Here is a 17804-nt window from a genome sequence, read left to right on the forward strand (position 1 = left end):
AATCTCTGCATATTCATGCCCAGGGCCAGTCTGCCTGAGATTCAGTGCTTAGCCACTGTGTGTTCCTGTGGCACTGCCTGCTTCACAGGCTGACAATATCTGGCAAGGTTGGACCTGCTGCTGCCATGTGCACACTGAAAATAGGCTCCATGACTCCCTTGGATAACACTCCAGGCCCTCTGTGCCATCTCTTTCTAGCTAGTTGAGTCCTCTCCCAGGGCCTGTTTGCCTGAGGTTCAGTGCTTAGTCTCTGTGCATATTTGTGGTGTGCCCAGTGTTTGTAAGAAGAATGTCTGCCTGGCTTATCTCACTGCCCCCATGTGCTGACAGTGGTCTCTGTGGTTCTGCCTGGATCACACCCCAGGCATCCCAGTCTGTCTCTACATAACTAGGTCAAATCTTTGGCCTAATCTCATACCAGGCTGTGGTGTCACGTGGGGGCGTAGGGCAAGGTGTTGGCCTGTTTTGATTGGGAAATGTGGTAAGTCAGCAGCCACCAGTTCACATCTCACCCTGCCCTGATTGTTAGCTAGCAAGTGCACACTCTTCATCAGTAGAGTCTAGGCTTCTCCAGCCCTTTTATCTGTCTCAGTGGATTTCCCAAATGCAAGGGGGTTTGTGTCCTCTGTGCAGGACCCCAGGTCTGGGTTGCTCAGATTGTGAGTTGATCTTCTCCTTCCCCAGGGTGAGTGTCTGCCCACGAGGACTTTTATTCCTTATAGATCCCTCCCAGGGGCAGCGGTACTGAACTGATGCCATTTTTTAAAAATCCCATCGTATCTGGTTATGTGGAGATCTTTCTTGAAACTTTCATTTTATAGGAGATATTCTTCCAATTTGCAGTTAGTTTTCTGTGAAAATTGTTCTACATGTAGATATATTTTTGATATGTTTGTAGGAGGAGGTGAGCTCCACATCCTCCTACTCTGCTATCTTAATCCCCCTCCCAAGAGATTTATATTTTGTTTTCTAGAGAGATCAAGGTATAGAAGGTCTTTGTTCCTTTTGGAGGTTCTAGGGGAGAATCCATTTCCTTAAAGTTCTTCTTACATTTTCAAAACAAGCAATAACCAGTCTAGTCTTTACCACATTGCCACTTCTCTGGTTATCACTTGATTCTTGAGCTTATTGACATACATTGTTCTCTCCCTCTTTAGACTAGAAGTAACTTGGGGAGAAGGAATCATATCTTTTTCATCTTTGTATCCCTGACATATTATACAATACTTGGCACATAGTTGAGGATTAAATCACTGTGTATATTAGCTACTGTATGAGTTTCAAGCCCAGTGAAGCTTGGTGGTATTGTCTTGAAATTTATTTTCTTTTTTCAGATTAGGTAAATAGTCTTTTAAAAAGTGAAGCCAGAGCTTCCCTGGTGGGGCAGTGGTTGAGAGTCTGCGTGCTGATGCAGGGAACACGGGTTCATGCCCCAGTCCGGGAAGATCCCACATGCCGCAGAGTGGCTGGGCCCGTGAGCCATGGCCACTGAGCCTGCACGTCTGGAGCCTGTGCTCCGCAACAGGAGAGACCACAACAGTGAGAGGCCCACGTACAGGAAAAAAAAAAAGAAAACATGAGGCCACTAACTAAATATTTAAAGTAATCATAAATTTTAGTTTGTGTATGCTATATTAAAAAAAACTGCTAATTAGCCTTTCCTTTGTTTCTAGTTACTAGAAAAATCAATGCAGCTTTTAAACTACTTAAGTTATAAGGGGATGTCATGGGTTCAAACCCATAAACTACATTTAATTAGTGTGAACTATGTAAGGTTTCATTAAGGACTGTGCTCATTTTCCCAGTAGGATAGCCTCAGAGAAATGGGGGCTTTAGAATGATTAATTGAAAAGAAGATGCACTTTTATTGTATCCGATTCAAAAGCTTGCATTTAATCAAGTCACTTTGTATTTTAGTAAAACACCCAACACCTGGTTTTTAATTAGTAATTCAGATTTCACTGGTTAGGAGGGAGATGAAGCTTTCATAAACCCAAAAGCCACACACACATCATATTTTCCCAAGGTCTGTGTAAAGGTAGGGGTATTCAAAGTGGTGGAGAGACTCCATGTTTTAATAATGTTAACTTGAATATACAAACAGCTCATGCAGCTCAATACTGAAAAAAGAAACACCCAATCAAAAAATGGGTGAAGATCTAAGTAGATATTTTTCCAAAGAAGACATACAGATGGCCAACAAACACATGAAAAGTTGCTCAGCATCATTAATTATTAGAGAAATGCAAATCAAAACTACAATGAGGTATCATCCTCACACTGATCAGAATGGCCATCATAAAAAAATCTACAAACAACAAATGCTGGAGAGAGTGTGAAGAAAAAGGAACCCTACTACAATGTTGATGGGAATATAAATTGGTACAGCCACTATGGAGAACAGTATGGAGGTTCCTTAATAAAACTAAAAATAGAGCTACCATATGATCCAGCAATCCCACTCCTAGCCATATATCCAGAGAAAACCATAATTCGAAAAGGTGCATGCATCCCAATGTTTATTGCAGCACTATTTACAATAGCCAAGACACGGGAGCAACCTAAGTGTCCATCAACAGAGGAATGGATAAAGCAGATGTGGTACATATATACAATGGAATATTACTCAGCCATTAGAAAGAACAAAATAATGCCATTTGCAGCAACATGGATGGACCTAGAGATTGTCATACTTAGTGAAGTAAGTCAGACAGAGAAGGACAAATATCATACAATATCATTTATATGTTAAACCTAAAAAGAAGGTACAAATGAACTTAACTACAAAATAGAAATAGAATTACAGATGTAGAAAACAAACTTATTGTTAACAGGGGGTAAGGAGGGGGGTGCGAGAGATAAATTGGGAGATTGGGATTGACATATACACACTAGTACATATAAAATAGATAACTAATAAGGACCTACTGTACAGCACAGGGAATTCTACTCAATACTCTGTAATGACCTATATGAGAAAATAATCTAAAAAAGAGTGCATATTATGTACATGTATAACTGACTCACTTTGCTGTACACCTGAAACCAACACAACATTGTAAATCAACTATACACTAATAAATTTTTTTAAATAATATTAACTTGAGACATTTTAGATTCTTACCTGAAATATGTGGACATATGAACAGCCACACAGTTTTTACAGTTATGTGAATGTCTAGGATTTGGATTACAGAGTAATTAAAACATGTGAGGTAGTAACATCCAAAATAAACTAGAGCACTGCCAAAATCCCAAGTACATCAGTTTACATTCTGTGCCCCTTTGTCAGGAATTCACCCAAAGGGAACAGAATATACATGCTACACTGTAATAAGGTCTCTAGAGATGTCCTCTCCTATCCAAAACAGGCAGTTAAGATACATTTGTTCCTTTGCCCTCACTTTTTGCCCTACCATTTATTAGAGATTATGATGTTTGGAAAGTTTGCCTTACATGTATTGAATATGAGCAATGTGGAGTTTATAAAACTATAGCTGATTCTGCCAAAAATCCACTTCAATTCATGAACTATGCACTAGTTGAAGGAATAAGCACTTTCTTGAAATCTCAGTTTCTATTTCTGGGCTGCTATTTGACCTTGTATGTTATAATTAGTTTTGCAACATTTGCAAGTATACAGACATTTTTCCCACTGTGTGTAGCATGATGACAGAAAATGAAGTTTGAACAGTGCTAAGCCCAGAACCTATGTTCCCTGTCTCTAAAAGCAGGGAGTGTTTGTGTTTTCTTTTTATTTATAATGGATCCTTCTACATTTACATATAATATACTTGATTTTCTATTTTTATTTCCATGACCATTACATTTGTGGATCATCAGAGTAGACTTTTTAACTGTTCTCAGGTGCCTTAGCTCCATTTTAGAACTGGATTGGGTAAAAATAATAAAAGCACAAGTATTTTCTGGTTTCTCTGCTTAAGATGTGACTTCTGATTATTCTTTATATGCTTATGGACTAAAACATGGCTTTATTTAGATGTTTTTGGTTCTAGAACCACTAATGGATTTTTTGTACACAACTCATGGACTTGAAAATTCATGTATGCATTCATCCATCCATCCATTCATTCATTCATTCTTTCCATAAAGGTTTAGAGACTGTACACTGAACGCCAGGCACTGTTCTTTGTCCTAAAATAGGTGATGTAAAGCATCTGTTCCCATCTGAGAGGGTCAAAGCATTTCTTTGAATTCATTGAGAATATTTAATATACTATTTTATCTCAAGCATTGCATTGCCTACTATATCACTCTATTTGTGTGTGTGTGTGATTGCTGTAGAGTTCACAATGTGCTCATTTAACTTATCACAAATATTATTACTTAAGTTACTTTTAATCTTATATCACTTCATGTATAGTGAAAGAACTTTACAAAGCATACTCTGCGGTAGATTTGATTGCTGCTTAACAAGTTACCATGAACTTAGTGGTTTAAAACAACACCCATTTATTAACACACAGTTCAGTAGATCAGAAGTCCAAAGAGGTTTGACTGGGATTTATGCTTGGTTATTACATAACTGAAGTCAAGGTGCTGGCCAGCTGAGCTTTTATCTGGAAGCTCTGGGAAAGAATTGGCTGTCAACCTCATTCAGATTGTTGGCAAAATTTAGTTCTGTGCAGTTGTAGCATGGAAGTCCCTGTTCCCTCACTGGCTGTCAGCTGAGGGTCAGTGTCAGTTTCCAAGACCTCCCACATTCCTTGTCATGTGACTGCCTCCAATTTGTAGCCAGCAATCCTATTCTACCTAATACTTTTCATGCTTCAAATATCTGTCACTTCCACTCAGTTTCCTGAGAAAACTATTTTTAAAGGGCTTATGTGCTTAGCACAGGCCTACACAGACAATCTCCTTATTTTAAGGTCACAGGCTAATCATGGATGTGATACTGAATCATTTTCACAATTCTATCTTAGGGATTAGGGCAAGGAATTACTTCAATTTCCAATTCTTTTTACTATTAATTGTACTATTGTTGCCGTACATTTTATGTCTATGTATGTCATAGCTTCCCAAATACATTGTTATTAGTTTTGATTTAAACAATGGATTATCAGTTAAGAAAATTTACAAATGAAAACAGTTTTTTATATTTACCCACCTACTTACAACTTCTAGTGCTTTCATTCTTTTGTATAGATATGATTTTGCATCTGGTGTTATTTTCCTTCTATCTGAAGAATTTCCCTACACGTTTCTTGATGTGCAGCAAATTCACGAAAAATTCACTCTGTTTTTGTTTTTTTGGAAAAGTCTTTATTTTATCTTTGTTTTTGAAAAATAGTTTTCTGATTATAGACATCTATGTGGACATTTTCTTTCAGCATCTTATATTTGCCATTTCATTGACTTTTGTTGTGAAATGTTTCAGTTGAGAAGTAAAAAGTAACTCATCATTTTCCCTCACTATGTAATGTAATTTTTCCTCCCTTTGGCTACTTTTAACACTCTCTCCTCATCACTGGTTTTCAGCAATTTGATTATGATAGACACATGTCATTTTATTTGCATTTATTTTGCTTGGGCTTTATTGAGCTTCTTGGATTTGTGTGTTTATAATTTTCATAAATTTGGAAATTTTTCAAAGACAACTTCTTCAAATAGAGTTTTTGGCTCCATTTTCTCACTTCTGTTTCTGGGATTTCTTTTATATGTATGATACATCCCTTGATATTGTCCCAGAAGTCACTGAGACTCTATTTTACTTTCCAGTTTTTTTTTTCTCTCTCTCTGTGTTTTTGTATGAATAGGTTCTATGACTCTGTCTTCTCTTCTGTAGTGTCCAATATGCTATTAAGTAGATCCAGTAGTATTTTTTCATTTAAGGCATTGGAATTTTCAAATATAGAATTACCATTTATTTCTTCATAAATTTTCATTTCTCTCCTGAGATTTTCTGTCCATTTATTTAAGTCCATATTTTCTATAAATCTTGAATACATTTCCAATATCTTAAAGTACTTTTAATTCTAACAGTTATGTCATCTTTGCTTATTTTTATACATTTTTCTGTTGATTGTATGTCACATTTTTCCTTCTTTTTTTTTTTTTTTACATGCCTAGTAATTTTGATTTTATGCTGAACATTTTGAATGCTACCTTGTTGAACTCATATATTTTGTGGTCTTCATTAGAGTGTTGAGTTTTTCTGGGAATAATTTCCTGGCTGGTAAGTTTTACCCTGTTGAGGCTTATGTTTGAGTAGGTCTAGAGTAGTACGTAATCTTAAGCCAAAATTATACCACTTTTTTTTTTTTTTTTTTTTGCGGTACGCGGGTCTCTCACTATTGTGGCCTCTCCTGCTACAGAGCACAAGCTCCGGACGCGCAGGCTTAGCAGCCATGGCTCATGGGCCTAGCCGCTCCAAGGCATGTGGGATCTTCCCACACCGGGGCATGATCACGTGTCCCCTGCATCGGTAGGCGGACTCTCAACCACTGCGCAACCAGGGAAGCCCAATACCACTTTTAATGTATGGTCTTTCTAGGGTCTCAGCTGAATGCTTGTGGAGTTCAGTAAAGCCACTTATTCTAGATAATTAGAACTTCAGTGTCTCTCAGCATTATGTGATCTCTGGGTTCTTCATCAGCTCATAGTCCCCAGTAGTTGTTCTATACCATGCCACATACAATCTTGTCCTGAATATATGTAACTTAGTATTGGCCCCAAAACTCAAATGAACATCTCTACAGATGTCTGGAGATACTTCTCTGCATACCTAACTTTTCTCTAGTATCCTAGCCCCAAAGTTTCTGTTGCCTCAGCCACCCTTAATCCTCATCTCTGTTTTCCCTACCCAGCAAAAACACTGTTTTTTTGTTCAGGCTACTTTTCTATGTTGCAGTTTGGAGCTCACCTCGTGTGAGTCGTCGCTGTCAAGCACCAAAGACTTAGGATGTTTGTTGTCTCATTATTTTAAATCGCTGATTAACATAGTTATAATTGTATAAGGTGAAATAGTAAACGTAATGCCAATTGTTCTATCATGACTATAACCAGAATTGGCCAGTTTAAATTTTTTACTATGTTATCCATTTGATAAGAACATTCTTTAGATATTAATTTCATTTGATAAAGTTATTACACAGCGGGTCTTAAGATATTTTATCTGAGATATGTGTTTCAGAATACTTTATCAACTCTGTGTGTTAAGGAGACTGTAGTATCCTCAAATTGGTGTATTTCAAGCCATCTTTAGCTTTATTTTGCTTTGGGGAACTGTATTTCAAAATCTTGCTCCCCTCTTGTTTTCCCCTTGTGGGTTAATTTTGGAGTTTGGAATTGGCTTCTTGATAATACCATAAAAATCTTTCGTTTTATTGCCCATCAGTTTTATCCTTTAGGACTTTTCACTTACTTATAATTCTCCATAACTCTCTCCTAGTTAGTTTATTGCTAATGACTAAAGTGAACCTAGTTGTTAAATCACTAAAGTGCAGATAGTTACCTATGAACATGCATTTTACCAGTTGGAGAGTGTTCAGTGATTGTACTACTATATCTGTATTCCCAAATGTATTAATTATCTAGGACTTTTGGTGGAAGTGGTACTCAGTAATGCTGATAGAGTTTTGTGCCTCTTGATAAACTCATTCAATCACAGCCAACCATTTTAAATATATCTTTTGCTTCCAGAATGTCTTTTATTTCTTTGCCTTTAAGGTGGATGTTTTGACTATAGACAAACTATGGTTAGGCTACAAACACATACCAAAGTCATGAGGCTTTCCTTAATTTATCTAGACCTCTAATACGCCTTAAGTATGAACAAATAGTTGTATCATGAGGAATGACACTAGTAATTTTTAATTTCATTTTTTGTCAGTTCTAATTTCATTTTTTGTTGGTATAACAATATCTGCTTCTCTAGTGTAAATTTTGATTAACCAAGCCAATCCAACTTTTGCTTTCTCTTGGGAAAATATTTTCCCTTATATTTTGCGATTTGTGCAAAGTAAAAATTCTTACTTCCTTCTCTGTGATTTCTTTCCATCTGCCAAATCTTCACTCATTACTAATTTATATATTTTCAGTGGTGGTTCTCACTCACAGGATCAACTTTACAAAATCCCTCTAGGCAATGCATCAGCTGATAAGGGATCAAAAAGAAGAATTACCATTTTCCCAACTACTTATCTTTGAGAATTTTAGCATGATATCATCACTTCTTGCTTTCTCTTACTGTATTTGACAACCATTTAGGCATTAAACATGAAAGCACTCTCTTTCTGTCCTTTCTGTTAAAATATTTAAGCCTCACTAATATATCTCAGTAGAATGAGCAGTCTCTCATCTACCACACTGGATTTTGATTGCTCTACTGTCCTATGGTTCCTTAACAATGGCAATGGATGTGTCTTTAAATAGGGTTAGGGCTTTCTTTTCCCTCATGCAATAAACATTTAGAAAGAGATAAGTCTCTACCACTTTACTGACTCATGTGTTTCCTCCTACAAAAAATGATCTTCTCTGTTTTGTTAAAAATACTAGTAAAAATTAAAAATGTAGGTAGATAATATTGCAAGCCATTTAAGCCAATTTCCTCATTTGGAGAATGCAAGGCTCATTTTAGTGAATACCCTAGCAACTGTTGTTTGTATCCACAGTAGTATATGGATTTCCACCCTGACACTACACACTGGATGATCAGTCACAATGAAAGAAAATCTCAGGTAAACTTCTGCCACACATATAGACAGTTATTACCATACAGGCAAAAGAACCATTACAACTTACAAACCTCTATGTCAGATCAGGAAAAGCTCTGGATGTAAGAAATATCATATTCTGTTATTCTGTTAAATGAGGTATATTCTTTTGAGCTTCTCTCTCTTCCTTGTCTTAGCAAGAGATTAAATCATAATCATTGTTAAGACTCTCTTCCTACAGTCCCTAGACCAAGTAAGATTCCTTGGTTTTTAGGCAAATAGAAACATCTGGAGATCTGAAGTTTAGAACTGGTGTCCAGTTCACCTTCGATAGGCTTTCTGTCAAAACAAGCTTGAAATCTTGAAAATGGGTAGCATTTTGTGTGACGCTTGGACTCTAGGAACTTTTTATCTTCCATCACCACAATGTTTTTGTGACTGGCACTAAGCTTCCATAGATGATTACTCCATCAGAGGTGCAATTGCATTTCTGGCATCCTTGTCTGGGAGCCAGACTCTATTTATACACAGTTCGGGGTAAGTCATCATGTGTTAGTCATCAGAACTTTCTCTATAGGGATTTAGCAAAACGGGCACAAAAATATACGACATGTTTAATCTTTGTGAACTCACCCAGGATTTTGCAATGAAAAAATGTAATCTCAGGTCTTGGTCAAGATGGAAGAGTAGGAAGACCCTGAGCTCACCTCCTCCCAGGAGCACACCAAAATTACAACTATTTACAGAAAAACTATCAATGAGAATGACCTGAAGACTAGCAGAAAAGATCTTCTACAACTAAAACTATAAAGAAAGAACCACAACAAGATGGGTAGGAAAGGCAGAGACACAGTATAGTCAAGACTCACATCCACAGGGTAGGTGACCCACAAACATGAGGACAATTACAATTGTTAAGGTTCTTCCTAGGGAGCAAGGGGTCTGAGCCCCACATTGGTCTCCCAATGTATAGGAAATAGAGACTCTGCTCTTAAAGGGCAGACACAAAATCTCACACTTTCTGATACCCAGGGCAGAAGCAGTAATTTGAAAGAACCCTGCATCACATCCACTTGCTGATATTAAAGGTCCTCCCAGAGAGGAAGGGAGCAGCTGGGACTCACCCTGGGGACATAGATGGTGGTGATATCTCTCCAGCTTATTAGTCCTTGGACCTGACTCTGCCCACCAGTCACTTGGCACCACTCCTGAGATGCCCCAGGCCAAGAAACTACCTGGGCAGGGACACAGCCCCACCACCAATGGACTAGATGCTGTACAACTCCTTAAGCCTATAGTTGCCCAGGGACCCAGCCCAATGACTAGAGGACCCAGGACCCTGCCTCACCCATCACTATGCTGCACTAGCTCCCGGACCCTCGAAGGCTTGTAGCCAGCTGTAAGGACATGGGCCAACCCACCAGTCAGCCAACACCAGCTCTAGGAGCCCTGGGCCCCACATCCAAAGATGCCAGCACCCAGCTCTGACCACCAGTGGGCCAGCGCTAGCCCCAGGACTTGGCCTCACTTGGTATCAGTGGGTAGATACCATCCCTGGGACACCCTAAGCCACAGCTTCACCCACCAGTGGGGCTGCACTAGCCCTAGGATCCCAGGGGCTCACAGCCAACCAACTCATGACCAGGACCCACTCACCAGTGTGCTAGCAGTCTTCTCACAAGGCAAAGACTGGAAAACTACTGGACTAGGCACCAATCACACTGACCAGCACACCTACAGTAGTTGGCCCAATGCCACACACATGGGACACACACAGCACACATAGAGAGCACACCTAGAGCACATAGCTCTGGTGACCAGAGGGGAATATGCTGTTGGGCCCTGTAGGATATCTCCTACATAAGGCCATTTCTCCAAGATAAGGATATGTAACCAACCTACCAAATACATAGAAATAAGAACAGCAAATTAGGCAAAATGAGGTGATGGGAGAATATGTTCCAAATGAAGGGAAAACATAAAACCTCCCACAAAGAACTAAGTGAAGTGAAGATAAGCAAAGTACTCAATAAAGAGTTCAAAGTAGTGATCATAAAGTTGCTCAGAGAATTCGGGAGAAGAATGGATGAACACAGTGAGAAGTTAGAAGTTTCTAACAAAGAGTTAGGAATAAAGAAGAACCAAATGGAGCTAAAAAATACAATAGCTGAAATAGAAAATACACTAGAAGGAATCAACAGTTGATTAGTTGATACAGAGTAATAGCCCAGTGAACTGAAAGACAGAGTAGTGGAAATCACTGCCATTGAACTGAAAAAAAGAATAAAGAATTTTTAAAAATGAGAACACTTTAAGAGACTTCTGGGACAATATCAAGCATACTAACATTCACATTATAGATGTCCCAGAAGGAGAAGAGAGAGAGAGAAAGGGGCAGAGAACATATTTGAAAACATAATAGCTGAAAACTTCCCGAACCTGGGAAAGGAAACAGACATCCAGGTCCAGGAAGTGCAAAGAGTCCCAAACAAGATGAACCCAAAGATGTTCACACCAAGGCACATTGTAATTAAAATGGCAAAAATTAAAGATAAAGAGAGAATCTTAAAAGCAACAAGGGAAAACAACTAGGTACATACAAGGGAGCACACATAAGACTGTCAGTTGACTTTTCAGCAGAAATTTTGCAGGCCAGAAGAGAGTGGCATGATATGTTTAAAGTGATGAAAGGAAAAATCCTAAACCAAGAATAGTCTTATCGGCAAGGCTATCATTTAGATTTGAAGAAGAGATAAAGAGTCTTACAGACAAGCAAAAGCTGAAAGAGTTCAGCACAACTAAACTGGCTTTATAAGAAATGTTAAAGGAAACTTTTTTTAAAAATGAAAAGATTTCCTACTGAATGGGAGAAAATATTTGCAAATGATACATCTGATAAGGGGTTAACATCCAAAATACAGAAGAAACCCATACAACTGAACCTCAAAAAAACAACCTAATTTAGGCCTTCCCTGGTGGCGCAGTGGTTGAGAATCCACCTGCCGATGCAAGGGACACGGGTTCGTGCCCCGCTCCGGGAAGATCCCACATACTGCGGAGCGGCTGTGCCCGTGAGACATGGCGGCTGAGCCTGCGCATCCGGAGCCTGTGCTCCGCAACGGGAGAGGCCACAACAGTGAGAGGCCCACGTACCACAAAAAAAAAAAAAAAAAAAAAAGCCTAATTTAAAAACTGAGCAGAGGACCTGAAAAGACATCTTTCCGAAGAAGACATACAGATGCCAACGGGCACATAAAATGATGCTCAATATTACTACTCATCAGGGAAATGCAAATAAAAACCACAATGAGATATTATCTCACACTTGTCAGAATGGCTATCATCAAAAAGACAACCAACAAGTACTGGCAAGGATGTGAAGAAAAGGGAACCCTAAGATACTGTTGGTGGGGATGTAAATTTGTGCAGCCACTATGGAAAGCAGTGTGGAGGTTCTTTAAGAAATTAAAAATAGAACTACCATACAATTCAGCAATTCCACTTCTGTGCATTTATTCAAAGAAATCAAAAACACTAATTTGAAAAGACATATGCACCCCTATTTTCATAGCGGTATTATTTACAATAGCCAAGATTTGGAAGCAACCTACAACCTGTGTCCACAGATAGGTGAATGGGTAAAAAAGATGTGGGAGATATATATATATATATATATATATATATATATATATATATATATTATGTATACATAATATATATATTATGTATATATAATATATATAATAAATTATTATTCAGCCATAAAAAAGAATGAAATCCTGCCATTTGTGACAACATGGATGAACTTAGAGGGTATCATGCCAAGTGAAATAAGTCAGGCAGAGAAAGACCAATACTTATATGTGTAATCTAAAAAAACAAAACAAAACAAATGAACAACCATAACAAGATCAAAGCAGTCTTAGGTACAGAGAACAAACAGTGTCCAAGGAGAGGGACATGGGGGGAGAAGAGAAATAGGTGAGGGAGATTAAGAGATACAGACTTCCAGTGACAAAATAAATGAGTGACAGGTATGAAATGTACAATTTGGGTGATATAATCAATAATTATATAATATCTTTGTATGGTGACAGATGGTAACTAGACTTATCACGTTGATCATTTTGAAATGTATAGAAATATTTCATCACTTTGTGGTGCACCAGGAACTAACATAGTGTTGTAGATCAATTATACCTCAAAAATAAACAAAGAAACAAACTCATAGAAAAAGTGATCAGATTTGTGGTTACTAGAGGTGGAAGTTTGGCAGAGGGGGAATTGTATGAAGGTGGTCAAAGGTACAAACTTCCAGTTATAAGATAAATAACCTCCAGAATGGCCATCATCAAATAATCCACAAATCCCAATTGCTGGAGAGGGTGTGGAGAAAAGGGAACCTTCCTACACTGTTGGTGGGAATGTAAATTGGTGCAACCACTATGGAAAACAGAGTGGAGGTCCTCAAGAAAATAAAAATAGAGTTAGCATATGATCCAGCAATTCCAATCCAGGGCATACATCTGGAAAAGACAAAAACTCTAATTTGAAAAGATACATGCACTAGAATATTCATAGCAACACTATTTACATTAACCAAGACATGGAAGCAATTTAAGTGTACATCAACAGATAAATGGATAAAGAACATGTGGTATATGTATACAACAGAATATTGTTCAGCCATAAAAAGAATGAAATAATGTCATGTACCACACCATGGATGGACCTAGAGATTATCATACTAAGTGAAGTAAGTCAGACAGAGATAAACAAATATTATATGATATCACTTATTTGTGGAGTCTAAAATACAGTACAAATGAAATTATGTACAAAACAGAAAAGAGACTCACAGACATAGAAAACTTATGGTTGCCAAAGGGGAAGGGGAAGAGGGATGAATTAGGCATATGCACTAACAGATACACACTACCATATATAAAATAGATAAGCAACAAGGGTTTACTGTATACCACAGGGAACTATAGTCAATATCTTGTAATAACCTATAATGGAAAGAATTGGAAAAAAAGAATATATATATATATATCTGAATCACTTTGCTGAACACCTGAAACTAACACAATATTGTAAATCAACTATACTTCAATAAAAAAATATTTTTAAAAAAAGATAAGCTCTAGGGACATAATATACAAAAGCTATTAAGAGAGTAAATTAAATCTGAAGATTTCTCATCACAAGGAAAAAACTTCTTTTCTATTTCTTTAATTTTGTATCTGTGTAAGATGATGGATGCTCACTAAACTCATGGTAATTGTTTCATGATGTGTATAAGTCAAATCCTTAAGCTTATACAGTGCTTATGCAAATTATATTTCTTTAAAACTGGAAGAAAAAATATTTTTAATTTAAACACACTAGAAGAAGCAGAATTTTAAAGAAAACCAAAATAGTATCTAAAGAATAAAAAATTTCACTTAAATCTGAATAGTGGAATGGCAAAAAGAAAATAAATTGTCATTTTCATATATCTGTTACAAAATAATGTGTGAAACTCAAAAGTTATATGGAAAATTTGGCTGAATTATGAAAGAAAATGTTTTAAAAAGAGAAAATAAGCAGCTCTTAGTCATTTAGTAAAATGTCCTCAAAATCCAAGGTCGTGGAAAGGAGTATAGACTAATTAGAAAGGATTACTGTGAAAAACAATGACAGGTGTGTTAAATGATGACTTTTCAGAAGATGCTTCACCCTGGAAATTTGCCATTCTTTTGAAGCTCCTCTTTCTGACTCACTGGTTGTAGCTTTTAATAAAGTCTGAGAGAAAGGGTAGATGAGTAATGCTATGAGTCAGAGGTTATTAACAGTTATTTTTAAGAAAGGTGAGATTAGACTTTAAAGTCTTGTGACATTTAACATTTTATAATCCCTGGGATTCTAAATTATTCTGAGACAGTTACCAAGGTTTACAGAAAAATTGGCTACTTTATATCCAGTGTGCACTGTTAAGAATAAAAAGTTGGCAAAAGGTTTATTTGTCTTAAAAACAATGGCAAAGCATTAAGAGATAATACTACTCAGGTATGATTTTCTAAGTTTAGGTCATAAAATTAGTTTTCTGTATAAAAGTGTTGCTGTTTAAAAGTGTTGCAGATATTTGGCACATTCTATCAACCATATTAATTGTAATCTCTAGCCCTCTTTCTCTAAGATTTAGGTCAGGTGCTTTGCTTTATATAAATTCAAAATCTTGCTTCATATAGCTTTTGACAATTTCAGTAAATATATATAGGCAAATGAGATACCAGTCTAAGCTTAACAACAAATTCTTTTTCACTATTAGTAGATATTGTTTATACCACTTGGCAGAGAGTTCAGTTGTTAGGATTTTGTGTCTTTAATATCTTCCTGTCAAAAGAGCATAGAAACGAATGGATGTTTAAGGTTGTAATGATGCCAAAAAAGTGGGATAAATGTGGGACTACCCAGGTAGAGTTTAGTTGGTTCAAATTGTAGGTTTCTGTCTTACGGTAGTATCTGGTCAATAAATGCCCATTATCTAATGCTAAATTTTTCTGCTTACTATATACCTAATTGCAATTTCTGAACAAGCTGAAATAATTTCCAAACTTAATCCTTCATGTTATATGATTTCTGACAGTATGGAAGTTAAAAAAAAAAACAGATTTTCAATATCCTTATACAATTCATACACAGAGCTGCCCACAAATATATCCACAAACAGAATATATACATTTGTAAAAGAGCCTGTTGATTTGAAAAATGACAAAGGGATGCTGCCCAGAACAGAGAAAGATTGTGTTCAATTTTATATCAATTCAGATCTTAAAAATAATAAAATTAATTCCAAAATAAAATGTATTAAATTGCAATGCAAAATTAACTATATTTCACTATAGTTTTAATCCCATGAAAACTTTAAATTTTTTTTGTTTTATAATATACCATCTATTAATTCAATGAAAGCATAGTTTTAGATATATTTTGAAATTGCTTTATAATTCGTTATTTTTTAAACAAATGAGGGAAAATTAATTTTATTACATTTTCCACTCTGAATTTAGCTTTCTTTTTACTCCCCTGTGCAAATCCTAAGTAAACTTTTATACACAGGACACATAAAAATTACCTGATTTCTTGATATGAGCTCTTTCATATGTGTAGGAATATATATATATATATACATATTAGGCATGGGTTTTACTGACTTGCATCTATTTAATGCCTGCACATAATGATAAGAGGTGGAAGACCGTCTACACTATCCATGGAAAAGCATTAAAGACTATAAACTGAGAAGAAAGCTTATTTGCTCTAGAAACCTTGGAAAGGTTAGAATCGTGAGTGGATAAAGAAGTGGCAATCTATGTGACATATCTATGTGACAACGGCTTTCAAAAATATATATGCTGGTGTCTGACATTCATTCATTTTAATGTAATTCCTTAGAATCAAGAAGTTTCTTCAGGTTTGCAAGAGAATCCATTAAAATAAAAATACATTTGAAAGGAAAATAATTGATAGTTATTGCTGGCTTACTATATACACTATTAGATGTGCTTTACATAAGTTAATTTTGCTGTTATACATTTAAGTCTGTGCCTTTTTTTTTTTTTTTTTTTTTTTTTTTTTTTGCGGTATGCAGGCCTCTCACTGTTGTGGGCTCTCCCGTTGCGGAGCACAGGTTCCGGACACGCAGGTTCAGTGGCCATGGCTCACAGGCACAGCTGCTCCGCGGCATGTGGGATCTTCCCGGACCGGGGCACGAACCCGTGTCCCCTGAATCGGCAGGCGGACTCTCAACCACTGCACCACCAGGGAAGCCCTGTGCCTTATTTTTTTTTTTTTTTTTTTTTTTTTTTTTTTTTTTATGCGTTACGCGGGCCTCTCACTGTTGTGGCCTCTCCCGTTGCGGAGGACAGGCTCCGGACGCGCAGGCTCAGCGGCCATGGCTCACGGGCCCAGCCGCTCCGCGGCATGTGGGATCTTCCCAGACCGGGGCACGAACCCGTGTCCCCTGCATCGGCAGGCGGACTCTCAACCACTGCGCCACCAGGGAAGCCCCCTGTGCCTTATTTTTAAGCTAAGTTATGCATGAGGTTTAACAGAAAAGTGCCTGATGAACTAGTTCCCAGTGTTCACAATTGGGCAGAACCTAAGAACGACAAAAAGGACTGAAATCCAGCCCTTAGACTAACATTATGCCTGTAAGTCTTACCATACACAGAGGAGAATGATGGTGTCTTTATGGTAAATGTACAACTTATTCATTTAGCAGTTTATTCCTTTATTTTATGACAAAATAATCTGCTATGTGATGTGAAGGATACTCAAGTATATCAAAGAAACATTTACAGTAATACAGAGCATAAAGAACAAACATATTTGAAAGGTACAAAATTTGATAATACCTTTCCATAAGCAGTAAACTGCTACTTGGCAGGATTACTTGGGGGAAAAGAACAGTACACAAATATTATTTTTAAATAAGCAAATTAATAAATAATAGAAATGTATTTCTAAAAGCTTTCAAATATATGGTATTTTTAATCAGCCTAAATGCTTCCTAGTAAGTGTTCTACCTTAATAAGCCTTAGAAATTAATGTTTATCAACATAGTAAAGCACCACCTCCTCAGATCACATGGCAATTATTCCACTTGTACATGAATAAGGTGTTTCTGAAATTCTTAAAACTGTAGCTGCTCTTCCATTAAGCAGATTCTTCTAAAGCCTATTCACATTGTTAATTTGTTTGGCCATGCTTTTGTAAAAATGCTCAGATGAACTTTCATCCTGTCAAAAGTATAAGACCTCTGACTCAAAATCCTAAGGAATAGGGTAAGGGTTATGTTTAGAGCAATCCAGGTATGAAATTTTATTCTACATTTTATATAATTTAATTCAGAATTTAGAATATATCTGTTATAATGTTCTGAACATAAAGCCCCACATGAGAAATGGTATTTTAGAATTTTAACATGTGGAGTGGGGGAATCTCCCCAGAAGAACTGAAATGTTTCCTCTTTTCAGTAATATGGGTCATTTCTCTCTTGCTCTGAAGGCCAGAAACCTCGAGTCAAATCCGAAGTACAATCACAAAAATATATGCTAACCTAATGGTTACAGTATTGGCAGC

Source organism: Phocoena phocoena, chromosome 17 (genome assembly GCF_963924675.1).
Source record: "Phocoena phocoena chromosome 17, mPhoPho1.1, whole genome shotgun sequence".
Lineage (NCBI taxonomy): Eukaryota > Metazoa > Chordata > Mammalia > Artiodactyla > Phocoenidae > Phocoena > Phocoena phocoena.